Below are 27,195 nucleotides of genomic sequence, written 5' to 3'. Positions count from 1 at the left end.
TGTGTTTATCTTACTTTTACACCATCTGTTGCACGATTTACATGACAGAATATGTTGTGGGCTCGGCTCGAGATAGGGCCCTCAGAGCCAGGCTAGGTCCTTGGCTCGGCTCTGGTTCTCTCTGTTAATTGGCTGGCTCGCCCTTCTCTATTTGGTAAGTTGGGACTTCATGGCACAGACTGCAGGGAACATTGCAACCACACATTGCAGCATTCTTAGTGTTTCTCTTTGAAAAACACGCTCATGAAACTGATCTAATGTCAAGATACCAGGCGCAATTTATAAATACATAAGTCAGTGAAACTGCAGTGCTCTTGAAAAACACAGTTCCCTATAAAATCCTACGTTTTAAAGATAAGGGCGATTGGGATTTTGTGGTTTGTAGATGTTAACGGGGGAAGGCACCTGTATTGATGTTTTGGGCGAAGGACAGGAAGGAACATTTCTTCGTGTCCTATGGTACTGCACAATGTCCGGTGACGCTGCCGCTTCAGGGATCAGACTTGGAAGAGCTCGGCTCAGGAGAGCAGCTCGGTTGCAGGGATGCGTGACAGTTTCCCATCAGCTGCCCTTGAGGCTGCCCAGGTCAGCGCTCGTGCAGGGATCAGGTGGACGGCTGCAGTGAAAGAGTTAACGCCCAGGAGGGCCGGAGCCCGACACTCCTTATGCAAATGAGAGCAGCTGAGCTACCTGCTTGAGGATTGTAAATCCGCAGAAGCAGATCGGATCCCTGGCCGTGAGAGGGCGAGGAGGCGGCCTTCGCCCAGCGACAGGGGACGCACACAGACCCAGGAGGCGAGCCCTCCCGAGCCTGACCCGCAGCAAGAGTAAGTACCGATGCTACCGCCGGGGCTTATTGGACTGACGCCTCGCCGCAATCTGTGCCTCATCTGCCCGCCAATAAGCCGAGACTGACCGCGGGCCGAGCGCGCAGGCAAGTTTGCGAGCCGGGTGGGGGCGGCGGACTGTAGTCCGTTTTCTTCGCCGGTCACCTTGGGTGCAGCAGGTGCCCCTCGGGATGGTGACAGGCTGTCCTGTGCAGTTTTCCCTTTTACAACTGGCGTCTAAAGAGAAAAAAATGAATCCCTTGTGATTTTTTTTGCCTTACTTCGCCTCCTCGTCATTACACTCTTTCTGATTTTAGTGTTCTAAATAATGGTAGTGTCATCACATCTTGCAAGCCACTTCTGTGTCGTCACACGTTGTTCATTGCGTGGCATAGAATTATGGGGTCAGTTAGGTCACTTGGTTAATACGTTTACTGTTAGACCTTCGTGTACGTAGAAATCGCAAGTTTTAATAATAATATGGTAGATTCATACTTTTATACTTCAGACTTTATTGAATTCATTGCCGGGTTATATATGATTGATTACATTTGTTCTGGGGTGAAGAAAAGGAGCGGTTTGCAGTTAGTTGTCTACACGCTGATGATGATCTTGTATTTTTTGGGGGTCACGTGACAGCAGATTTAGTTGCAGGGTGCAGTTCATCAGTTTTGGTTTTTTTAAAGTGTCACAGTGCCTCCAAGGAGCGTCAGGGTGCTTGAATCCACACGAGTAGAGCGCCACTCTAAACTGTAAGCAAGATGTGGTCAGCTGAAGGTGTACACACGCTTCAAGGAGCTGTATTATTGTCAGGCCTTTCCTCATCTTATAATATTGTTGTATTTTTATATAGCCCCTGCATTTGCAGTTGTCACTGCTAGGCTTTTCAGTGGTATTCGATGCATAAGGCTCTGAAGGATGAAAGCCTGCGTAGCCGCTTTGGGGATCCGAACCCCTGACTCGCAGACACGCTCAAGCCAGAGCAGTGAGCGCTACCTCAGCTGTTTGACGAGGTGTAAGCTGCGATCCTATCTATATATGTTTAAATGTACGATTTTCTGAAGCTGTAATGTTCGATTTTATAGATAATCTGTGACCTTATACCGGGGTGGTATTTGGTGCTACTGTTAATATTTGATAGTGTACAGGCATTAAGCCTTGTGGATAATATGTGATGGTATACGGGCGTTATATGATCTTTTCTAGCTTATTTGTGTACTTTCCCTTAGCATTATCGTGACTTATAAGGTGTGTTGGTGTGACAGTGACGGCAGTGTGGATTTGTGTACTTTTATCCTGTGCTGGATTTCACTGCACAGAAATGTTATTATTCTGCGTTGGATCAACATGGGAAAGTAAATGAGGATTTATTTATATAGAGATCTAATGTACTATATTATCGATAATATGTGCCCCACTACCGGTGTGATATTAATTCTCATGGATAGTATATGATGGCATATAGGTATAACACGTGTTTTTATAGACAATGTGTGCTTTTGTACATGTATAACATGCCGTCTCATTGATAACATATCATGGATGTACCTATTAGAGGTTCAGCAGTCTCCAGCTGTATAAAATCACTGTGCGCATAAAGATACAAAGTAGACTTTGAATGCTAGAGGGTTGCACACATTTCCACCTGCTGTTAGTATGTTTTTCTCCAGATTTACTACTCCCACCATCATTTCTGTTGTTCCGTTCTTTATCTCCTATTGAAAAACACTGTTATTTTGTCCACCCCCCTTTGCTGGGTGTGCGCCACGCATTAAATACAGTTTCAGCAAGGGTGGTATTTTCTATGGTTGATTGTTTGTATCACGGCAGCTGATTATGGCCTTCTTTTAGAGTGAGGGCTCCAGGCACTATCTCAGGGGTATCCCACCTTTTCTGTAATAAGATCTACCTATTTCCAAAGCATGTCATCCTGAACTACTGCTATTACTGTTGTGATGAATATTTCATACAAGATTACATTAGTTGCCACCTCGTGCAAAATTGCCAGCATTGCCCACCTTGGTCTCTCAGACAGGTTTGCAACAGTAATTTAAAAGAGGCTTTATCAATTTGAAATGCTTCTAAATGTGTAATGTATAACAGCCATAGCCGGAATGCCCCGTGTTCTAAGGTAATATATTAAGTGCTAAATCTCCCTGGCGCTGCATGGTTTATCACTCAAATGTTGGCTTTAAGTATATTTCACAAAGTCAGATATTTTTTTCTCAAAACATCAGCTACTGAGTTCTGAAAATACATGCATTTTAATGTATATCTATATAAATGTGTATATATATCTTACTTTAACCAAACAAAAGCCTCTATTTTAATAGTCTGGGCTGCATAAGGAGAGCTACTTACAGGTGGCTGGACAACTAAAAGTAGCTCATGAGCTACTCGTTGGAGAAGCCTGCACTATACAATGACGGCTGTAGGTGCAATTGCAATAAGACAGCTGGTGGGAGTGCTGCCTTCCCGCCGGTCCATTGAGACGTTTGTGAATTAGATAGCTGAAAAAACATGGCCCATATTTGCAATTGGGGCAGTTATAAACTTGTAAAGACACACTGTGTAAGTGTTTAGCAAGGTATGAAAGACTTCATGGATTTGAGCTTGCTTCAGGCAATGTTTGTGGTAATAACAGGGAAATCCACAGCAGACATCGGCCCACCAGACCATAAAACAGGCCCACAAACAGACAAAAAAAGCTGAAACACTGACTGTCAGCGGTGCTTAATTTGAGCCGGTGGTTGCCAGAGGGGACCACCAGTGCTCATTTTTGGGGACCGGCAGTTATTTTTCCTCATCCGCATTTCCTGAGAACCAGAGAGGGAAAAACAAAACTGGAAATAAGGACGAAGAGATTAGTTGGAATAATGTCACCAAGGGAGAAAGTAGGAAACTGCAAGAGAGGTAAAGGGGCAGGGAGTGTATGGCAGTCGATTGAAGAGCCCTGTAGTGGACTCAGGACTACACAGCCTTGCTATTCCGGGCGCTGACATTAATTAGTGCTGGCCGCCAGCTTCTGAGCAATGCTTTGGGCACTGGTGGTCCTCGTTTTACAAATTAGACACTGCCTATCAGATTAACACTTTGAGCGCAGTCTGATATCCCAACAGGCTAGTCCGTCGATACTGCGCCTGAGTGGAGGAGTGGGAGGGAGTATCGCCATGGTTGGAGAGGACCTGTTCTATGGTTTGAGGCCTAGGCAGACATAATGACCACAAAAGGGCTGAGGATGACGAGTGGACATTCATAAGAGTGCACTGGCACAGTTATGACTTGGTCTGCATGATTAGGGGTGTGATTTATTTCCAGTGGAAGTGGACCCTGACAGACACTTTATTCACGGGTCTCGATTCACAAAAACGTTTGTAGCCTTAGACCTACATTTATGGCTGTAAATAGCTCCTTGCCAGCTGTACACAAAATGATATGTCTTGGGCTTAGATGGTTTTACTGCTATGTAATTCTTCTCAACAAATCTGCTAAATTATGCAGTAGTAAACCCCACTCAGTGAGTGGGGAGTGGGAGGAACATGGGGAGGTTTTCCTTGTTTGTTTATAAACGCTCACAAAAAAGTGTCTGACCATTCACAAATTCCTCTCTCTTCCTTTTGCAGTAAGTGATTTACTCCAACAAAGAGTTGTGGTAAATTCTCTTCATTTGTATTAATTACTGGCAAAATTAGTGTACGTTTGAAGGAAGGAGATTCTTCGCAGAGAAAAAAAGTGTGCAGTTGCACATTAGTCTGTCTTTCAACGGTGTGTACTTTTACACTGTATAATTGTGCATTATGGATGGCAGCTTTAAAAAAGTTATGTATAAAAATCACGCAATATCAGTCGTATATGTATACTACTAAGTGTAGTGAGTACAATCGTGAGCAAAAATCATAAACCTGTACTTCTGATGAATAGTACTTGCAATGCAGATTTTCATTCTCATTATGAATCAGGTCCACTGTTTCCTGGACTAGAGGCTGCTTGTGATGGGGAATTTACAAAACTGGTTATTAGGCTCTGTTTTTTATTATCTTAGGCTGTGTCCTACTCGGAGTCTCTGATCAGTCTCTATCAAGCCAAAGCACTTTGGGCTGCAGACAGGTTTCATGTTGATCTGGTGCCAAGAAGTAGGGTGCAGAGATTGGAGAGAATGTGCCAGTGTGGAGTCTGGGAGACCATAGAGCACCATCCAGATGTAGGAGTATGATGGCTTGAACAGCGGTTTTGAAATCACTTTCTGGAAGAAATTGTATTACTTTCTTTAGAAAAGGGGACACGTTTGAGGGAGTCTTTGTTATTTGGCAAGGTATGAGGTTGGTGTCCAGGATGAATCCAAGTGACTTGCCATTCCATGAAAGTTGGGGCTCGCAGTAATCTGTGTTCATGTAACTGAGCCAGGTTTGTACAATTTTGTTCTTTGCTGTTGTTGGCTGGATTTGACTTCACAGAAGTGCTAGACACACAGCTCTGTATGATGTGCATGGAGTGTTTGAAGCATTGGATGTACAAGCAGAGGAGATTTTCAAGTAGAGTTGTGTATTACTGGCAACATGGTGAGTCTTAATGCTGGTTCAGCCCCATGTAGAATTTGAAGATTACAGGACACAGTCTGCAATCCTGGGGAACTGCGCAGGTGCTAAGGGTTTTTTGGCACCTGGAGGTACCATTGGAAGCAAACTGATGTCTGTTGGAGAGGTAAAAGGAGAACCAGTGAAGGAAATTGACGATAAATCCAATTGGAGGCTCCAGGGTGTGAAAAGACTGTGTTGGAGGCAGCTTGTTTCAGGTATTACTAATACCAATTTCATGGTAAGAAATTTACCAACCTTGAAGGGGGGGGAAGGCTAGGTTGACCTTGTCAAATTCGAATCAGTGACCAGCAGATATTATAAGCAGGAGCTAATTTACCACGCCACCTTGCTGAACTGATCATTCATTGAACAATTTAGAAGCCACGTGTGGGCCTTCATCCCTCTGTCTTTTTCTTACTGGAGATTTTTTTTTTTAAAGAAATGGAAACAATATTGCAAATGAGACTTTATTAGCAATACAACTTTCCACGTACCTTTGCCATTGTGCCCCAAAACATTTCCTTTTCGTTCTGCCCTGTTCTTGTTGCCCTTATAACCCACTCTGCGCTTATCCAGTATATTAGGTGGAGCCTTCACCTGGTTGGTGCTTGTAAGACACCAATTCATTGTGGTCTCTAGGCTGTAGAGGCATGACTGTAAACTTGACACTACTGACCCTCAGATGAACCACCTAAACACTCACCCTATCTATTTGTGATTGTGCTTCTGTTTTTCATTCTTTCTGGAATATCAACCACCACATGATCACACGATCTGACTAGTGACATACCCCACACTGTTATTCCTGAAAGCCTCAGTAAGCACTTGACTAAAGGCTGGGATTTGTAATCACCCACTGGTCTTCATCACCTCATTTTCCTCAAGAGGATGCCGTTTGCTGTCTGTCCTTTCTACTAGTTAAGCCAATGTTGACATTCCAGTGCTAACGTCAAGAGGCCTCAGGGATAGACGTCATGGTAAACTGACAGAAAAAATCTATGCTCCAAGTTGAACATCTTTTCTAGTAACAATCTGACTTCAATCAGCCTTTTTTCTTTGATTTTTAGTTATTGGTAGACTCTGGGATGCTATATGCCACCTGCATACATACCTCCCCTGGAAGTCTGACCGGAATGGAGAACACACTATGCATGGCTACTGCTCTAGGAATGGAGAACGCTTTATGCTATGGGCATGGCTACCGCTCCAGGAATGGAGAACACACTATGCTAGGGGCATGGCTGCCACTGTTAGAATGGAGAACACACTATGCTAGGGGCATGGATACCGCTTTAGGAATGGAGAACACACTATGCTAGGGGCATGGATACCGCTTTAGGAATGGAGAACACACTATGCTAGGGGCATGGATACCGCTTTAGGAATGGAGAAGACACTATGCTAGGGGCATGTATATTGCCCTTTAAAGTCCCAGGAAAGCAGCAGTGCTGCTGTCGGCATTGAGGAGAGCACTCCTCAGATCGATCATCATTTCCTCCCACTCTGATGTTTCTGTGGAACAGGACTCCATTATGAAGAGCGAAAGGCTTTAGCAGTTGGTGAGCAAGGGCCAGCCTGTCCACAAATAATTCTGGTTTGGGAGACCAAATTAAGGGGTAGCGTGGCATAGGCGTTTTGCTACCTAAACACATAATTTATGCCTTCCAGGATGCATTTGTGAAGATGGTTAAGTAATTAGATCCCCCATCACCACCCATGCTCGCATCTGCATCAGTTTCAGGAAATGTGCAATCGACCTTAAGTGGATGAACAGTATGGTATTGCGCCCCCTTCAAGTTCACAAGGACTTCCTTCCGCAGGTGCCCACGTCGTCTTAGAGTGACGAAATTGTGAGGTGTGGAAGCCGAGTGGCATGGACGTCATGTAGGGGTCGCCAGGGGTTGCAGCTGCGACCGCTGGATTGCCCTTTGCGACCCCTGGCGCTGTCTTTTATGACCCCTGGCACCAGAGGTGAGAAATTCAGTGCCAGGAGCACAGTAGCAGTTGGTGCTTATGGACGTCAGTTGAGGCTCCACTTTCTGTTTCTTGTCAATGTTTTTATTGCATTAATAGTGAATAACGTATTATTCACTGTTACTGTAATAAAAATGGAGTTCAGATAGCTAGAATATGTCCTTCCGTGGCAGTTGAGGGAAGTACAAAATGCTTTGTGTGCTTGTGGGTGAGAGTGTGTTTATGTGAGAGACAGTGTGCATAAGTGCATTACTGTGTATGTGTAAGTATGTGTGCGTGAGTGAAAGTGGAGGTCAAAGGGCTGGTGATGTCACTTCCGCTAACCCTGGGATTTCGACGAATTGACGTACGTGTCGAGTGGGTCTAACTCGGGCGGGTCTTGCCTCAGAAATCTGTGCCTTTTCACAAACAATAAATTCTACAGTTCATACTGCAAAACACATTTGAAATGCAAACCAACTGTCTGGCGTCAGAGGATAGCAAACAGCGCTGCCAATTCTAAAAATAGCTTCCTTTTGAAGTTATCCTTTAGTTACATTTATAGCATTGTAACCATAGTTCTGAATACCGTTTTCTCACAGTCTGGTCAGTAGGGTTCCACGGAGACAATTTCCCACTTTTATTAATCTTTGACGTGTGGAAGGTCAGTTCCTAGCAATCCTCTTATACATGCATTTCAGTTCGTATTCAAATGCAATCAAGTGCTGCAGATACGAAATGTCTGCAACGGGAATTTCCGAAATTAAGAAGCAAAGGCTTGTTTGCTTGCCCGGGTGTGCGAAATAGCCTATAATACTGCATCAAGGGTTGTACATGCATTTTTTGGTGTCGCCGGAAAAAATGGGAGGTAATGAACTAGAAATTCCATTATATGTCCTAATCCACCATAGTTTATAAGACTCGGCTTGAAATGCCATTCATTTTTGGGAATTTTTTGGTAACCTGCCCCGTTCTACATAGAATATTTCTGTGTCAGTCAATAGAGTGGTCAGTAGAGCTTCTTGGTGATGGTAATTGAATGTTTCCACAAATTTTCAATTTGCGCCCGGGATGTTTTTGAAAATAAAATAGGCAGAATGTGCTTTTTATGTTCCATTTAAAAAAAATATATTTTGTAGTTGTGTCTGATTCTCTCAAGATCGGATATTCCCAGATTTTGCTTTTTTTGAACATAGCAGGTAAAGACTGTACATTGGAATAGTTGTGGCTTTCCATTAGTGGGAGACCTGAGAAAAGAGCTTCAGCTAATCACCCCCAAGTTAACTCGCAGTGGCTCACTATGTGAATGAGTGCACTTATGTGGCACGTACTAGCACACATTGCCCTGGCAATGGTGTAGGTGTGGGCTGAAGTTAGGTGTTCTTCCACACAGTCAGGTTATCCTCTGGTAAAGTGACTTTATCATAAGGATGATCACTGTTGGGGAACGAGACAAGCTTGGAAAGGGATTGTGGTCCTTGTGAGGTAACTGCCTGCACGTGGTAGCTTTGAAATATTTTATGGGAGATTATTCAGGTGTGTGTGTGGGATTCTTCCCTGGCTGCTGAGGAAGCTGTCCTCTTTTGCTTTCTCTTTATACAATAATTTCAAATATTTGTATTTGATATATGAAATCAACATATTACATTTCAATGAAAATGTTAGATACAACAAACTATCCACAGGACAAAACGTTCATCAGAACAGGTTTTGGGCACATATTAAAAATCTTGCATTCTAATATATATATAAATAAGGGGAAAGTAATAAAGAAGTGGGGGGAAAAAAAGGACTGAAGAGGAGAGGAGAGAAGAGAGGAAGAACTGAACCTTGATCAGGGGTGTGGCATTCAATAAAATATCTACTTGTCCATGGGTTAGGTTGCTTCATAAATCTACTTGTCCTGTAAAAAAATCTACTTGTCCCTTTGGTGTCATGAAGTGCGGTGATGAATTATGGCAGCAAACTTCTTATGTAAGAAATCTGATAATAGCCTGATTATACTGTAGTAGGGCTTGAATACTAGCAATTTCAAGCTCTACTATAGCAATTTCCTTGTTTTGCCACATTTCCGCAGATCTACATACTGGGGCTGAAGGAAGCAGTAAACAATAGTTCAAGGGCTGGAACACCTTAGAGTCTGTGCAAACCTACTAACTTGCTTGTTTTCAGGATTTTCACCAGCTCTTCTCCAGTCTTTTCATATACTGAGAAAGGTTGGAAATTTGCTTCTGACAAAGGCAGAAAGAGAAGTTCTTCCGGGTTTGGGGAAAAAAGTGTTTGGGGGAGGAAAGTGAACTTGTAAACGCTCAATAGATTTTCGCCTGAGCAGATCTACACATGCATATTTGCTCATGCTAAAATACAGTTCACATATATTTTCTAGGAGTACGATTTCCTGGTCTACTTCTATAAATTCTTGTGAATTCATGAAAGCCACTAATGCAAAGAAAAATACCATGTGTGAACTTTCGGGACTTTGTTTAGCAATTGGGCCCCTAATTAGGTCTGGTGTTAACCAAGACATTTTGTTTTTATTAAAATTCAATTTCTTTTTCCATCCATCTGTCGGCTGGCTTTACTGTGAGTGATTGAATTCTGCTCTTTCACAAGGAGCATATTGGCGCACAAAGGAGTTTTGTTCTGCACCAGAAACTTCTGTGGCAATGTCTGCTTGTTGAGGTCAAATTGCCTATGATTGTTACAATGGTGAGGGCCTGGCTGCCTCCCCCAACATTAAACTGGTACAAAAGCCATGTCAAAACAAGGCTGGCATTGACTAAACCAAAAGCCTGATCACCACTGTCAGATTGGTTGGCTTTGTCAGTGCTTGTTTATTTTCATGTTTCCCATAATCTTGTTGAAAATGGTTACGTTGATTTTCCGTTATGGATATTTGTTGGAAATACTTGCAAGCACCAGCAGATTTTACTGTATGATACTTCAAAGAAATAGTACAGAAAATGTAATAGTAATTTAGCAAAACTTTTTTTTCCTACTTACATTTTTTTTTCTGAACACTTTATTTTAAAAGCAAAGAATCACCAATCTTGCTTACAAGTTTCTGCAAACATTTTGATTCTAACCAGAGAGCATTCTGGGAGCATTCTACGTAGTCTCATATTGTTACACTTTTCAAACGTGTGTGAACACTTTTTTTTTTTTTTTTACTGGAACCACTGTCCGGCGCACAGTATGACCTTGCAACGTTTATTTAAAGCGCTCACCTTTAAAAATAGAGGATTTGCATTAATGAACATAAATAGAAGTTCAAACAGCATTAACATCGACACAAGTATTACCTCAACTGCAGACCGTTCCCTTCCCTGTAAACTGGCAGCCAAAGGGTTTGTGCTGCAGGGGATGGGCCCACTTGTTCCAAGGGCAAGATAAATATGAAAACTTGTTGTCCTTGACGCCAAACAATATGTCCTGGGTATTGGGCTATAGGAATTCCAGACCTCTACTTGAGTACTATAGAAACTCAATGCTTTGTACGCTCAGGGAGGGTTGATTGTTTTTGTGTTTTTTTTATAACATAAAGTTTCAGTTTTGACCATGGAAGGCAAGATGATTTGTTATTGAAAGTAACATTGTGTAATATATCATATCCTCTTCTGATAAAGCTGACCCGCGCCTACCATGTGTGATATGAAATGTTATTATAAATCTTCCAATTAGAAAGTATTGTTTTGATACCTATAGCTAGCAGGTACAAAAGGATTTTTGAAAGCACAGGGTGATGCATTATATTGTAGATATTACACATACTCTTTTGAGGTCATAATGACAATCCTATCACCATTTGTGCTATAAAAACGCTACCTGATAGGTAGCGACTATATCATTTCAGAATAGACAACACATTCCTTCTCTCAGTTACAACAAGAGAAGTTATAATACATGACCTTTGACTCCTATGGCAGTGAACTGTATGCTTTTAGACAAACTCTATTGAATACCAGCATTCTAACCTGTGACTAGCAGGTTACACACAGATTGAAGCAGCATGAGATCTATTCACATGGCTATTTTACTGATTTCATATAAAATGTTTGCATAGCACATGAGTTAGAAATCTGAAGCGACTTATTAAGAATTTGCCAACAACACTTCTTTTCCTGTCTCAATGAAATGCTATGAAACATGCACAATATGGACTAGTGGTGGAGTTTTCGATGTGATTAGGAAACCTCTGCTTTACACGTGGCTTTCACACTTGTTCAAAGTGTGTGATGCTCAGCAAGTCCCTGTATTACAGCTTTTTCCAGTAATAAGTGCTGAATAAAATGCCTATATAGATCTGTGACTAGCGGTATCTGTAACGTGTTGTTTTAACTCAGAACTATTCACTTTGTGCAATATATATCATCTGTCTACAGTATTTGGTTAAAGCTACAAAGTTGTATAATGAGGTGAAATCTTTTAAATATAAATATCTCAAAGGAAAAGTAGTTGTTTGGCAATTGTCTCTGCAAACATCCATAGCAAACAGTATGGAGTTTAAGCCACCAGGAATTACATTTAATTTAAATAGGAATAATGACTATTGTACATTTGGGGATAGAATTAATATGGCCATCTAAGGTTAAAAAATGTAATATTCGGTGTTGGTTGCCCTATTAATTTATTTATGGGTCTACGTATCAAAGATCTAAAAGAAGTGTTCTACAACATCTCCTGGGCAGGAACTATCTCATGGGGTTAATTTTTAAATGTATTTGAATTGTTTTAATTTAAATTGAAAAAGAAATAGTTCACACATGTAAAACCGCATATAGTTGACAACTATTTCTTTTAAGTAAATTAGTATACAGCAGTATGCGCAGAGTGATTTCTAGAGCTCTAAGACAGTCCATGAATCCTTGGTCCTATCCAGTCTATGTGACTGCTCGTCTCCTACAGCTGATATCCAGGTCAAAACAGTTATCATTTTAACTCAGTAATCGGTCCATGGGCACCATATTTTTACCCCTTCTTGGGGCATCCCCTCTACTTATTGTGCTGAATTTTTTCTCAATGCCTTGCATCAGTCCATGTCCCACCTCCAAATGTCTATATTGTGGGTGTTGTCATTGCTCCATATCTGACCATTGCCCCTATGAACCACTGTCAAACCCAAGTTGTACAGTATTGGTTTGTAAATAGACAGATCAAGGTTTTCTTAAGGGCCAAAAGCAGCATAATACATGCTCATTATTATTTAATTTTTGGATAATTGGTTATGGAGTGTATACGTGCATTATTGAAATCACGCAGTGTCCATCAGGCTGTTTTAGACTAGATGTATGCTGTACAGATTGGGCGGAATATTTTAGAGAACCACCTTCTGAGTAGCACCTCGAACAAGATAGTCAATGAATAAAACATTGATAATATTATTGTTTACTTTGATTGTCAGATCCCCCTTTTAATTAAATGTAACAGATTTGTTAGCATAAGTTGATCTTGACAGATACTATTTTAAATGCCAGTCACATCTATTTCACTTGGATTTTCTTCAGCGTATCTTGTAATTTCATCCGTAATAGTACCTCTCTAAATCTTTAAATGTTGAGATCCGAAGGCAGGCCAACTGTATTTGCAGTTCCCATAAAAATGGTGATAAGTGTGTAGCACGAGAGTGAAGAGGGGGTGTAGTTTACGTGGATCATATTTACAAACTCTTGAGCAGATTACATTATCAAATAAGAATCTTTGGGGATCGTTAACACTACGTTTAAATTTAATCTTTTCTAAGATGGGGACTTTGCAGAATTTTAAAAAAGTGTGTTTAAGTTCGAGGAGAATCAAATGACGTGAATATAATTCAGTAGTTTTGTGCCTAACTTTATGAATGCATCCTTTCGTTTTAAAATGCATTTAGTAATTTTTTTATTTACTAGTCTTATAAGAAAATAAATGAATAGCAATGGTATTCAGTATGAGTATTAGGATACTATGACAATATAAATTACAGCAGGAAAAGAACAAGATGAGTAACTACAACATGGGTAAGAAAGAAAATCATACTATAGAATAAATTATTTATATATGGAGGATATGGTGATGATAAAAAAAAGCACTATAAATTACATAGAATAAAAAACAACATGCTTACGTAGCCTGACAATGCTATTTAAATATTAATCAGTTATCAAAATGTTATATTTCTTTTTGGCTAGTATTTTACTCCAAGGTTCTTTGAAACATCTGTATGCTAATGTATATGAATTGAGTACAAACAGTGATGTTGAGATTATGAAGAACGCAAGAAATGATTAGTTCTTAGGGCCTCTTGCTGAAACTGGTTGCTATCTATCCCAAATTCTGAGAAGTCACAGTAAATGTAGGAACTGATAAACTAGTAGCGAATTTGCAAAATGTCATCACAAATTGTTCACTAACTTTTCGCAAATCCAGCAAAAATTTACAAAGTAACGTCTTTATATTAGATTGCTTCACAGGTCATCATTCAGAGTGAGTCGCAATCTGGCCTACCTCATGAATATTAATGCAGTAGAGCACAAATTGCTACTTGCGTCACATTGATTGGACTTCAATAAAATAAGCTTAGTACAGCCTGTATTCTTTTAAGGAAACAGCACTGCATGTGAAGAAAAAGTTAACAGTTTTTATTTTTTTTTGTTTTTTGAGAGTTGGTAGTTGTTCCATGAGCCATTGCCTCCTTAACCCCTTCGCTGCCAGGCCTTTTCCCCCTCAGGTGCCAAGCCTTTTTTGGCTATTTCGGGCAGTTCGTGCTTAGGCCCTCATAACCTTTTCTCCACATAAGCTACCCACACCAAATTTGCGTCCTTTTTTTCCAACATCCTAGGGATTCTAGAGGTACCCAGAGTTTGTGGGTTCCCCTGGAGGAGACCACGAAATTAGCCAAAATACAGCTAAAAATTCGTTTTGTTTTTTAAACAAAACAATAAATGGGTAAAAAAGGGCTGCAGAAGTGTTTTTTTCCCTGAAAGTGGCATCAACAAAGGGTTTGCGGTGCTAAAATCACCATCTTCCCAGCTTTCAGGAACAGGCAGACTTGAAATAGAAAACCCTATTTTTCAACACAATTTTGGCATTTTACTGGGACATACCCCATTTTTACTGTTTTTTGTGCTTTTAGTCTCCTTCCAGGTAGTCACAGAAATGGGTGTGAAACCAATGCTGGATCCCGGACAATTAAGCATTTCTAAAATATATACAAAATTCTGAATTCCGCAAGGGGTAATTTGTGTAGATCCTACAAGGTTTTCCTACAGAAAATAACAGCTGAAATAAAAATTGAAATTGAGTTGAAAAAAAACAGCAATTTTTCTCCACGTTTTACTCTGTAACTTTTTCCTGCGATGTCAGATTTTCAAAAGCAATATACCGTTACGTCTGCTGGACTCTTCTGGTTGCTGGGATATATAGGGCTTGTGGGTTCAACAAGGACCCTAGGTACCCAGAGCCAATAAAAGAGCTGCACCTTGCAATGGGTTTTCATTGTAAACCGGGTATACAGTAATTCATTTGGTGAAATATAAAGAGTGAAAAATAGGTATCAAGGAAACCTTTGTATTACAAAATGGGCACAAGATAAGGTGTAGAGAAGCAGTGGGTATTTGCACATCTCTGAACTCCGGGGTGCCCATACTCGCATGTGAATTACAGGGCATTTCTCAAATAGACGTCTTTTTTACACACGGTCTTACATTTGGAAGGAAAAAATGTAGCGAAAGACCAGGGGCAATAACACTTGTTCTTCTGTTCTGTGTTCCTCCAGGTCTCCTGATACAAAAGGTCCTTCACTTGTGTGGGTAGGCCTAGTGCCAGCGACAGGAAACGCAACATGGACACATCACATTTTTACATTGAAATTTGACGTGTCTTTTGGAAAGTGCCTAGCTGTGGATTTTGGCCTCTAGCTCAGCCGGAACCTAGGGAAACCTACCCCACCTGTGCATTTTTGAAAACTAAACATCTAGGGAAATCCAGGATGGGGTGACTAGTGGGTCTCTCGCCAGGTTCTATTACCCAGAATCCTTTGCAAACCTTACAATTTGGCAAAAAAAACACTTTTTCCTCAAATTTTGGTGATGGAAAGTTCTGGAATCTAAGAGGAGCCACAAATTTCCTTCCACCCAGCTTTCCCCCAAGTCTCCCTATAAAAATTGTACCTCACTTGTGTGGGTATGCCTAGTGCCTTCAACAGGAAATGCCCCAAAACACAATGTGGACACATCACATTTTCCTAAAGAAAACTGACCTGTTTTTTGCAAAGTGCCTAGCTGTGGATTTAGGCCTCTAGCTCAGGCAGCACCTAGGAAAACCTACCAAACCTGGAAATTTCTAAAAACTAGACACCTAGGAGAATTCAGAATGGGGTGACTTGTGGGGTTTTCACCAGGTTCTGTTACACACAGTCCTTTGCAAACCGCAAAATGTGGCGTTTTTGGTCCTAGGTGCAGCGGTCCTCTAGGGAAACCTACCAAACCGAGACATTTTTGAAAATTGGACACCCGGAGGAGTCCAGGGAGTTGTGCCTTGCATGGAAACCCCCAACATTTTCTTACCCAGACTCCTCTGCAAACCTCAAATATATCTAAAACAAAATCACATTTCCACACTTATCTTTGTAGGATCTCTGTGCTGGTACAAATTTCCTACCACCCAATGTTCACCTTGGTCTGCTGATAAAAATAATACCTCACTTGTGTGGGTGGTCCATGTGCCTGCAACAGGAAAAGGCCAAAAATGAGTTGATAAGCACAATTTTTTCTTCTATACATTTTTAGGCTGACACTGCGTTTGCCACACCCAGGTGCACCACTCCCCCTTCCAGAAAAAGAGGTAGTTTTGTGATAGATCATTTTGATGTATCCACATCCTTCTGTGATGTTCAAAACACAACAATTGTGAAAGAAATGGAGGTTATGTTAAAAAGACCCCTCACCACCCAACCAAGTTGGTGGCATGCTTCATCATCGGGTTCCCACCCGAGACACCTAGCATGTCACAGGTGTGCTGCAATGCCTGATTACAGTGGGGCAGATTTTGTCATTTTCACCACACATACTGGTTGGATTTGGCATGAGGGTGAGTGATGGTTCAGTAGATCAAATATTATTAAGAGATTGCACAAAAATTAAATGCACTGGTAATAACTGAAAGGCCAAAAAACGGAACCAGCCGCATTACAGTCAATTCATACACCTTTCATACATGACATGAACAAGACCATTCATGCTGCCAGCCGGGGGCCCATCACATTACAACACTCGCATCAGCAGACCGCGCCATTCAAGGGCCCATCACTTTCATACGCCCCCATGCCTGATAAAACAATCACACCATCTGATGGGAGTGTGTGGACTGGCGTTTGGCTGGCAGTGTGTTTCAGTGGCCAGCAGCAAGCCACTCCACACACACACTGCCATCACAGACATAAAGCAACACAAATATCATTGTGCACAAATCTAAGGACAATTTCACACACCATTGTGCATTTAGTAAACCACCTACAAACATGTCCTTCATGCATGGCAACAATACTCCTTTGGAGTAAATTGTTTTTACTTACCTAAAACATGCAACTACGCAAACCGCAGGTCAACCACTGCCAAAACCGCAACGAGCCACAGCAAAGGAAGCAAAAGCTTTGAACTAGAAAGGAGAAATAAACTGTTATCACAAATGCAAATGCTTTGCCAGTTGACAAACAGCCCGCCACCAAACATTTAGAAATTTTCCCTGGTGTCTAGTGGTCTCTGCCCCCCCTTGGGGGCAGATGGGCCTAAAGAAACTAGGCCGATCTGTCCCCAAGGGGGCAGAAATGGTCACCAGTACTGTGCTGAATCCCTTGACCAAGGGGCTGCCACCCCCACCCCCACCAAAAACAAACAAAAAAAAAAAATCCCTGGTGCCTTAGTAGCTTCTGCCCCCCCTTTGGGGCAGATGGGCCTAAAAATAATAGGCAGATCTGCCAAATGGAGTAAATAATATTGCCCCCCCCCCTTGGGGAGCGACCCTTGCCCAGGGGGCCATCCCCCACACAAAGCACACACGTATACACACACACACGAGATCCCTGGTGCGAAGTGGATTCTGCCCCTTTTGGGGGCAGATGGGCCTAAAATGAATAGGCCGATCTGTCCAACAGTGCATTGCCCCCTTTGGGGGGGCAACCCTTGCCAAAGGGGCCACCTCCTCCCCTCCCCCACATGCACACACGATCCCTGGCGCTAAGTGGATTCTGCCCCCTTGGGGGCAGATGGGCCTAAAAGAAATAGGCCGATCTGCCCCCAAGGGGGGCAGAGCTGCCCAGCAGTGCATTGCTCCCTCTGGGGGTGACCTTTGCGAAAGGTGCCGCTCCCCCACACAAAAAAAACGCAGAGCAAAACATCCCTGGCGTCGCTGTGGCTTCTGCTCCCCTTGAGGAGGGGGCAGCAATGGCGCAAAACATATTGGCCCCCTAAGGCGAGCAGCCCTTGCCCACGGGGCTGCTCCCAGACACATAAAACAGAGAAATATACATATAAACAGTAATCCCTGGTGTCCAGTGGGCATGCCTGCTGCCCAATCGCATCGCGATCGGGCAGCAGGAATGCCGATAGAGACAGAGGGAAAGAAAAACCCTTTCCTTTCCACCGATGCCTCTTTTATTGCAATCCCCTCGGCCAGAGGAAAAACGTACCTCTTACTTTAAAAGCATATGGCTTCCAGCACGTCAGGTGGCCTCTAATGATGTCAGCGCGCGATTGCACGCTGACATCATTAGATGGGGGGCAGGGGAGGAAGGGGAAGCGATTCCCCTTCCAGCCCTGCCCTGGGGGGGTGGGAGGGATTCCTCGGGCGGAGCACTAGCGCTTCCCTCGAGGGCCTGGTGCAGGACGTAATGGTTACGTCCTGGGCACCCTAGCGTGCTGCCCAGGACGTAACCGTTACGTCAAAGGCACCCAACGGGTTAACAAACCTGTTTTTAACATTTACAAGGGGAAGGTGTCCTAATGGTTTGCACCCATAATTGTGGCCGCAAACCATCGATCTATTGCATTGCAAATTGCAATTGAGAGGGGACTTCATAAACATGTCCCTTTCCAAGTTATGATTGTAATGCATTTCTAAACCCATTTTGTGAATTGGTAACCATTTACTGATTTGCAAAATGGTTTAGTAAATAGTAAAATAAGATTTAGGGCCTCATTAGGAGTTTGGCTGTCCCACTGCGGGAGCCCCAAAGTGACTGGGAGGACACCACTGCCATGGCAGTGACATCCCCCATGGGCGTATTACAATGTTCCTGCCGGGCTGACTGGTGGGAACATTGTAATATGCAACAGTGTTAGGATATTAACCTCAGCTCCTTTAAGTGAGCCGAGGCCAATATCCTAATATTCCAGCACCCTCGAATTGCGCACTGTCTGCATTGAGGACAGTGGTCCGACCGCCACTGCAGGGCTGCCAGTCCTAGGACCGCCAGCGTCGTAATCCGCCCTTAGTGTTTGTTTGCAAAACCTGTGACGTGGTGAATTGCAGAGTTTGCGACCAGTAAATGGCTTAGGACATCAAGCTCCTACTCCTTTTTCCTATATCTGCATTCTGCTACTTTATAAAGAACTTTCATACAAAAAGGATTTGCGGTGGTAAGGAAAATAGGTATGCTGTTTTATCCTGCAATTGTTTTTTAAGGTAATTCCTTGTTTTGAAGTTAATGCATTTTTATGACTTTGTAGCACCATATCCCTCTTCCCTAGATTCATTTTTGAGTTTCAGAAACTCAAAAACATTGGGCATGACAGGGTTTGTAACTGTGGAAGTGGCTGCAGTAACCACAGTAAAACATGTAATTGCAGTTCCTGGCTTATGACATTGACGTGTCAAAGTTGTTACCGTTTAACAAGAATTCTTGTTAAACGTGATCAGGACCAAAGGTATAAAACACCAACACGTCTTTAAATGAACTTATCAAGTTATTCTGGTACTTACGGTTTATCAATTTGTTATTCATTGATAAACTTGCTCTACACTATTTAACAACATACTTTTTCTTCTATTAATTTGTAATTATATTTTATATTGCACCTTTCATTCACTTTCGAGTGCAGGCAGTGTGATCAGGTACAGGCAGCTGTAACTTAACAATGTCTGTGCTGTGTGTGATAGGTAGTGGGAGTTTATAAATTATCGAGACGTTTACCCCTAAATTTGCAATAAGTTAAGGGATGGACTGTTTTAGAGATTGCTCTGCCCGTAACCTGTGCTTTATAATTAATTATAAAGTACTCTAGCTATATTCATTTACCACAGTACCACACATTTACTATTCTCATTACCAGGATACCTTACATTACATTAGAGAGCCATTGGACAATTCACAATCTATTTAACAATTTACACGTGCTTTTGAACAGAGCTGTACTCCAAGGAAATCATGGTGTAGGTGATAAAATAGTCCACAGGCTTGTGCTTTGGGGCAAATATTCTGTTCTCCAGTGTTAAACTGAGTTAGCATGCAGAGCACCCATTTCCTGTCTACCCTACTTCCTTTCCAGTTCCTCAACCCTGCCAGTTGTGAACTACCTCCTTCCTCCTCCTGTGCACTGCTTGATCCTTTCACTCCATCACTATTGATAGTTCCACTTCTACCTCTGTAAATAGCAATCACTTTACACAGGGGAATGACCGGCTATGATAAATAGCTACATATTTTAAGAAAGGCAAAAATCTGAAAAGCATATCTCATAGTTTGATGTGTAACAACGAGCACTCAATGTGCTTAGAATGATGAGGCGCTAATATCATTCTGGGACACTGCTAGGAAAATGATGTGGAATAGGAACCTATTACCACATGCAAAATGTGCTGTAGCAGTGGTAAATTGGTAAAGAGGTAGATTAAACACCTGACAGAGTGCTCTAAGATACGCCCAAAGCATTTTATGACTTCAGTTTCACTGTGGTCCATAGTCCAACATTTAAGTCTGTTCAGTCTCTCAAGAAGTTAGGAATAAAGAATCGGCAGTGCTACAGAAAACGTGATTTTATGACGTGTCTTTGTTTATGTTTCCTAGCGAGGCTACTTCATTCTCTCTTGCTAATGTCAAATACAGGCATCGACTGTCTGTATTCTGAATCTCCAGAGTGTAATGGGTAAGCAGTGGACTGACTCTTGCCTGAAATGTTCTAGGAGCATGTGTAACAGTCTTTATGGTGACCAGAGCAGCGCTCACTCTAAAATTGAATGCATCTCGGAAAGCATTGATTTCAATGATAAACCTATTCCTGTGTACTGGTAAGCAACCCTTTATTTTTAAGGATGTGAAGATTTATGGTTGAATACAAGACTAGTTATTACACTAGGTAGCAGAATGAAGATCTGTATATGCAAGTTGCATGTCCATCTGTGGATGCCTAACTTTCTGAAATTGATAACTTCTAAACTATAGTTGCTGTTTCCATAGAAAGGCTATAACTGCATTCAATTGCATAATCCGTGGTCAGAGAAGGAAATTAGCAATGGGCGTTCTGTTAAAGGAAGTGTTTAAGGCACCCTGTGCAAGACAAAGACCTATCTTTAGTTTCCATAAAAAGGCATATAGGCATTGAAGAAACATAGTCTTTGTGACCATAATGGCAGCAGGTTGTGCACTGCAGATGGGAAAGATCACACGTTTACACTAATATGGTGAATTCACAAACAAAATGTGCATAGTGAGCCCTCTGTTTTATAAATTGGGACTAATGATTGGCTGGTGAAATATGATTTACTGCTTTAATTCCCTCATTCTGTAGTACATATTAATAGTAACTATAACACACCAGGCTGAAGCTCTCCTGCGTATCCCACAATATGTCTGAAACCAATATGGTCTATGAATTGCTTTCATCCATCCTGCTGGAAATAGATATTCGTGTAGGGAGGTTAAGAAATACTGTGTGCCTGAGTTAATAATCTTGTCCAGGCATTTTGCATACTAAAGTATGCTAACTAGAAGCCTATTCCGACCCCCAGTTGTACTCTTTATATGTGCGTTTGTTAAATTCTGAGTTAAATTAGAGTCTGTGAATGTGAAGATGTGGGTGGATCTTGCAAGTAGTCAGAGTCTGGTATTACACTGTGGCCGTCGAGGAGAGAAATGATTCTAGTCTCAACCTGTGGTTAAATAATAAGTCGATTTTCCCAGGAGAAAGCAGAACACAAGGATGATGAGTGCAGATTGTCTCGTCAAATTGAGGGTGTGATCTCTAGAGGCAGAAGTAAATACATTTGGTTTTGCGTGAGTTGACATGAGTGAATGAAGATCTATCCAGTTGTGTGTAGCTCTTATTCTGAGATATGACACCGGAGATAATAAGGGATTATACAAGCTGGTCTGATGAAGTTGGACACATGAGAAAGGACATGAGATTGGAGATTTGAAAACTAGATTGATTGAGTGTGAGTAGATACTGTGCTTGGAGGGAGCATGTGAGATGGTTGAGCATGGTGTTCAAGTATCTCGGGAAAAACAGAAGTGGAGAGACAGGATGGTAACGAGAGAGGGAGCAGGCTAGGTCGTAGGTTGCTTGAATGAGAAGGACAACACCTTTGAAACCAGGAGAAATGGAGACACTTGTTTAGTGTTTGAACAGGGAGGCCCAGAAACACTGATCTCAAGATGAGAATGGGAGGTGCGACTGTGCGCTGAAGAGATCAAAAGAGAATGAGATATGTGCTGGTTGACGTGGGAATGGTGGTGAGCAATATGATGAGTGGATCTCAAGCAGTACATATTTTTCAGAAGTGTATGGGGATGTTGAAGGCAATTAAGGGTGGCTGAGCAATAATTGTGCAGGGAGGCAAATGTTTAGGCCAAGAAGAGGGGGTTTGACTGCTGAGAGAAGAACAACTTGAGAATTAATGCAACTTCGCAATGGCAGTGGTGTTGGGAAGCATGAAAGGGCCATCTTTGGTTCCCACGACTGAAGGCAGTTATCCTTTAGATTGCAAAATGCATCAAATGATTGCTCCAGCAATGCATAATTACAGATGGATCAGATGACTACTTCTGCAATGCATACAGTACCCAGGGTGCACTTTCCTGTTGTACAAAGTATGCTAATCATAACTCGCTCCTGCAGCCCATACATTGACCAGAAGCATTGCAAAACTTTAGCAATTCACAGTATCAAATATTAGGATTTTTGCACTTTGCACGGATAGTTGCCACACCTTTTTCGCGCTGCAACATTTTGTTGTTGAATTGTAACCATGCACAGTGAGTATTATGCTTAGGTGCAACAGCATAAACGCTCAACATGCACTCTACTCCTCTAAGCAGGAAAAATCTGAAACATGTCCAGTGTGGCCTCCTAGCAGTTTGGACTGGATGAGATAGGCCTCAAGTAGAGCACAGTAGAGCACACAACAAACATTGGAAAAACGAGTTTGTCTGGCATTGTGTGCCAATGTTTTCACTTTGTCAGTGCTTGTTTTGTTTTTTATATTTTTGTAAAACTTGCATGTTGGGGGAGCACCAATATAAAAGAAAACATTGGCTAAAATCAAAAAATGTTTTTGGTCTCAAAAACACGTTGCAATAGTAGCCCTCGACACCGATGGAAACTACTTTGTGTGTCAATGCTGCTCCTGGTGAAAAGGCAGAATGCTGTCACTCCCAGTGGAGCTACCCAGTGGCTGAAGTAGGCTAGCACCGTGGATGCTTATCATACCTTTAGAGGGCTACAATTTGTGGCATTCTTCTGCTTAAAAGAAAGGTCAGTACAATACCATGCCGAGCAACAAGGTTAAATACCTTTTTTATAACAAAACCGGTAAAAGAAAAACTTACATATGCGATGCGATTTCAAACCTGAGATCTAAAAAGAGGTGGAGTGCAGCTCCTGAGGTACCACCCTTGTGGTATTTAAGACAAGGATTCAAGAATCACAACTTTCTTTCTTTGGTGTTTATTATAAGGGCTTTTATATGCAACCAAATAACTGCGTGCATAGTTCATCAATCCTCACCGTGCAGGGCCTTCCAGAGGTGAATCGGAAGTGCATGAGTAAGAGGAAGGCTTCCATGTCACAGCACTCAGTCGCTGAATGCATTCCTTGGCATCCGCTGTGTGTGGGGCCCTTTGCCACACTCATCACTGCTGAAGCGTCAGCCCTGCCCGTTGCTGGTGACACTTCCTTGCGTCGCCGGTGACTGCTCGTTCGTGCTGCCCGGCTAAAGAGTCATGAAATGCCTTCGCACCTGCCCTTTAATTAGTCTGCCACTTGTATTGTAGGAATTAATCTCCTGCCCCGTGGGCACTCCCAGCATTTGCCACTGAGCCAAGGCAATAAAGTAGAATAAAAGTGCCATGCTGGCAATGATTGGTATTTGGTTAGTCGGCGCTGGTATGTTAATTGCCTTCACCTCACCCAAGGTGAAGCAACAGCGAAACGTTCAGTGCAGTCAGTAACGAGCATCGACATTGAACCCCTGCTGCCCTGTTGCATCCATGATTGTTCCGCACCCGAAAGGGAAGAACAGAAAGCAAAATGTGTGCCCATTGCCAGCTCAGGATCCAGCGGGCTTCCAGACATACATCAGTGAACCCACGACAGCACAGATAGTGGCTGTTACAGCGGGCCACTGGCAGGGCATACTACATCAAACTTGCAATGCATGACAGCCATGGTGGTTATTTCATGAGTAAGACACACAGAAAACTGCCACTTCCACGACTGGAGCCAGCAGAATCCAGGGCGTACATCAGCTAACCTATGACACACAACGCTGTATGTTAAAACAAAATAGCAGTCCCTTCCATTTGCGACTACCACTTGCCCTTTACCTGCAACTTCTCCTTTGAGCTTACACCCATTCTGGCCATCCATCTAGGAGAACATCCCACTTTTTCTCTCAGCAGGTCATTTGTTTTTCTTTTCTACAGTTGTTCACACCTCTCCTTAGGAGGGCAGAAGTTTGACTCGAGAACAGCAACTTGTTTGCAACCGTCAATGGCTTTTCGTAACTGTAGAGAACAAAGTAGCAACTTTCTAAATTTGTCATTTGTGCAAACGTTACAACTTGAGCAACAAATCTGATTTAATGCAGTGATTAGTTTGATACCTTGAAGTACCATATTTATTAGTCCCATTTGGTAGTTAGCACTGCTGGGTTGTCAGTGCATAACTGCATAGTCGCTAATGATTCTGCTTGCCTTTCCAGAGTAAAAATAACAATGCAGTGCAGGACATGTAAAATTAATAAAGCACTTGTCCTGCCTTATAATATAATGCAACTTGCATTTGGACTCAGTGGGCCTGACTTAAGGGTAACTTATAAATCTTAAAAAGGACGGTTTGGGCTTTGTCATTGGTTTAAATGATATTGTTGAGATATCACTTTAAAAACTGCTGTGCCAGTCTGCAATGACAGGTAGGGAGCGTAATTTGCTATTCTGGTAGTGGCAAAGTAAGTGCTGCAGTCCACGAAGGACACTTAACTTAAAGGCCCTAAGTACCCCCGTACCATATGGTAGGGACTTATAAGTAAGTTAATGTACACTGATTGTGGGTTAACCAATTAGACATATTGCTTTTAAGGGTAAGAGCACCAGCACTGAGGCCTTTTCGGCAGGACTCAGTGCGCCTAGAGATCCCGGACTCTGGTGGTAGGCAATGTACTCAAGATATGCAACATGCAAATATCTACATCCGCTCATAGTATCGGCAGGTTACAGATCTCTGAATCCGGTGATGCAAAATTCATCTAGGATATGCATCACGTATCTCCACATAGTATCATCAGCAGGAGATCCCTGACTCCAGTGGTAAGAAATGCACTCAGGATATGGATCATGCAAGTAGCACCTAGTATTTATTACAGGGTAGAGATCCCTGTCTCCAGTGCTAGGCAACGCATCTGGGATATGCATTGTGTAATTATCGCCATCTCCACCTAGTACCATGGACGGAGATCCCTGACCCTGATGGTACGACATGCACTCAGGATATGATACATTATGGCAGTATCAGCGTTTTCACAAAACATTATCAGGATAGTAGAAATCCCTTACTCCAGTAATAGAAAATGCACCCAGGATATGATGCATGGTGCAAGTATCAACATCTCTTATTAGTATCAACAGTGTATAGATCCCTCACTCCGGTCATAAGCAGTGCACCAAGGATGTGCATTGTACAAGTATACATCTTTTGATAGTATCAGCAGGATAGAGATCCCTGACTCCAGACTGCAGGCGAAGGTCAAGGTATCACCCTCGAGTGTTACCAGGACAAGTTGTGAGAAACCTTAGGGTGAACGATCTACTGTCCCATACATCCTTGCATTCAAAGTTTGATTTGAAAAATTAAGACGTCACCAGTCTTGAGTTTCCTTCCTGGCAGCACTTTTCAACTGCCCCAGCTAGCCGGTGCAGTGGAATTTATAAAATGTTTTTCACCGGATTTCCCATTTTGTTTTTGTTTTTTCTTTTGAAGTTTCTAAGGTTTCTTGCAGAGGGAGGTGTTCGTCTATGTTGTATTCATTTGCTTCTTTGTCCATGCTTCTTTAGTTAATGAAAAAAATTGTTACTATCCTCTGCAGCATTACACGATATTAAAGCAAAACATTTTGTTCACTTTAACACTTCAAAAGAACCAACCATCCTCGGCTTTTTAGTGACCCATATCATGATGCAGAGCATTAGCCCACCCTGGCTATTTTAGCGTCATCAGCCATAAGCATGCTGGGATTTGAAGTTTCGCTTTTGCTATTTGTATATATGAGCCTATGTGTCCCAGCTTACTTAGTGCTGTTGTGCGTAAACTAAGGAGTGATTGAAAGTCGCCCCATAGCTTCAACCTGGTGAGGGCTAGGCAGACATAGTAAGACGTCTCACATGAGTTATATGGACACCAGGTACTAAACTTCTGTAGCCGTTCATGCATGCGTGACCTCAGTGGCCCAGCAAGTGTGAAACAGGTGCTAGCTCACACAGTGTAGGTGGCCTCCATCCCCTAGCTATATCTATCTATATGTATATCTGTATATCGATGTAGCTTATAGTTGGTGTACTGTGGGCACATCAGACCCTTGGTGCCTCTGCACCCACTGCAGATAGGTTGCACCCCTGCGTGACCTCAGAACACATAGCTGTGTTCTTATTGTCTTTGACAGGAAGCAGGATCAGTGCTCCGGATATTAATACAGAATAAAGATGCACGCTCTCACGTTGGAACTAAGCGATAGCAGTTTGTTCCATGGGTGCCTCAGTTGTACATATATTACTCCTTATGTCAGCTGCCACCATTTCACCACTACCATCATTCACCTTCTTTGATCTACTTTCGGTCAGTAGCAGAGGGCGGTGCCCTTAAAGGAGCAGCGTCACCAAAACTTATTTCACACACCTGTAGTCTACTGTGTCCGCATATTCGGGAATCTGAGTGGACCTTTACGTCTATCTGCTTCCGTTATTGAACTCTTAGCACCTGATGGGCAATTTACTCTATTTTGGACCACCATTTTCCTGCAAAAAAGATGAACCTTACTCCTCAGTGCGTTTAGAGTAAGTTGCCTGCATCTGCTTACGCCAATCCACTGCTATACGCCATAAAATGATCTCTGCACGACCATCACATCTGTAAAGATTCACATGTTAACTGACTTCAACCAATGCACAGGTCAACTGTGAGCAGGACAGTGAAATCCCAATTCTAAACAAAAAGCCAGTAGCACTGCCGCTGGCTGCCACCCTTTGGTTTTGGCAAGGTTTACTTTTTTTTTATCATGGCCATTATAAGGCCTCATTGTTGGGGGAGATGTTGGGTCTGCGCTGTGTCAATATTAAAAAAATAAGTTGGATGGAGGCAAAATTATTTTGGGGGTTTCAA

At 42.4% G+C, this 27,195-nt stretch overlaps 1 protein-coding gene across 6 annotated transcripts in view; it reads left to right on the top strand.

Annotated features, from left to right (window-relative positions):
• Positions 1–27,195, top strand: part of ARHGAP27 (Rho GTPase activating protein 27) — a 565,511-nt gene that overhangs the window by 321,914 nt on the left and 216,402 nt on the right. Inside the window, exon 1 of one of the 6 annotated variants that reach the window (XM_069238077.1) lies at positions 674–827. The exons of 4 other annotated variants lie outside the window; for them this stretch is intronic. The gene's annotated coding sequence lies outside the window, so the exon portion shown is untranslated. Of the gene's footprint in view, positions 1–673; positions 828–27,195 lie in introns of those variants that run through there. One more of the 6 variants, XM_069238075.1, reaches the window with a different exon arrangement.

The sequence above is a fragment of the Pleurodeles waltl genome, chromosome 6 (assembly GCF_031143425.1).
Source record: "Pleurodeles waltl isolate 20211129_DDA chromosome 6, aPleWal1.hap1.20221129, whole genome shotgun sequence".
Lineage (NCBI taxonomy): Eukaryota > Metazoa > Chordata > Amphibia > Caudata > Salamandridae > Pleurodeles > Pleurodeles waltl.
This window is presented reverse-complemented; position numbering and strand designations above follow the sequence as displayed.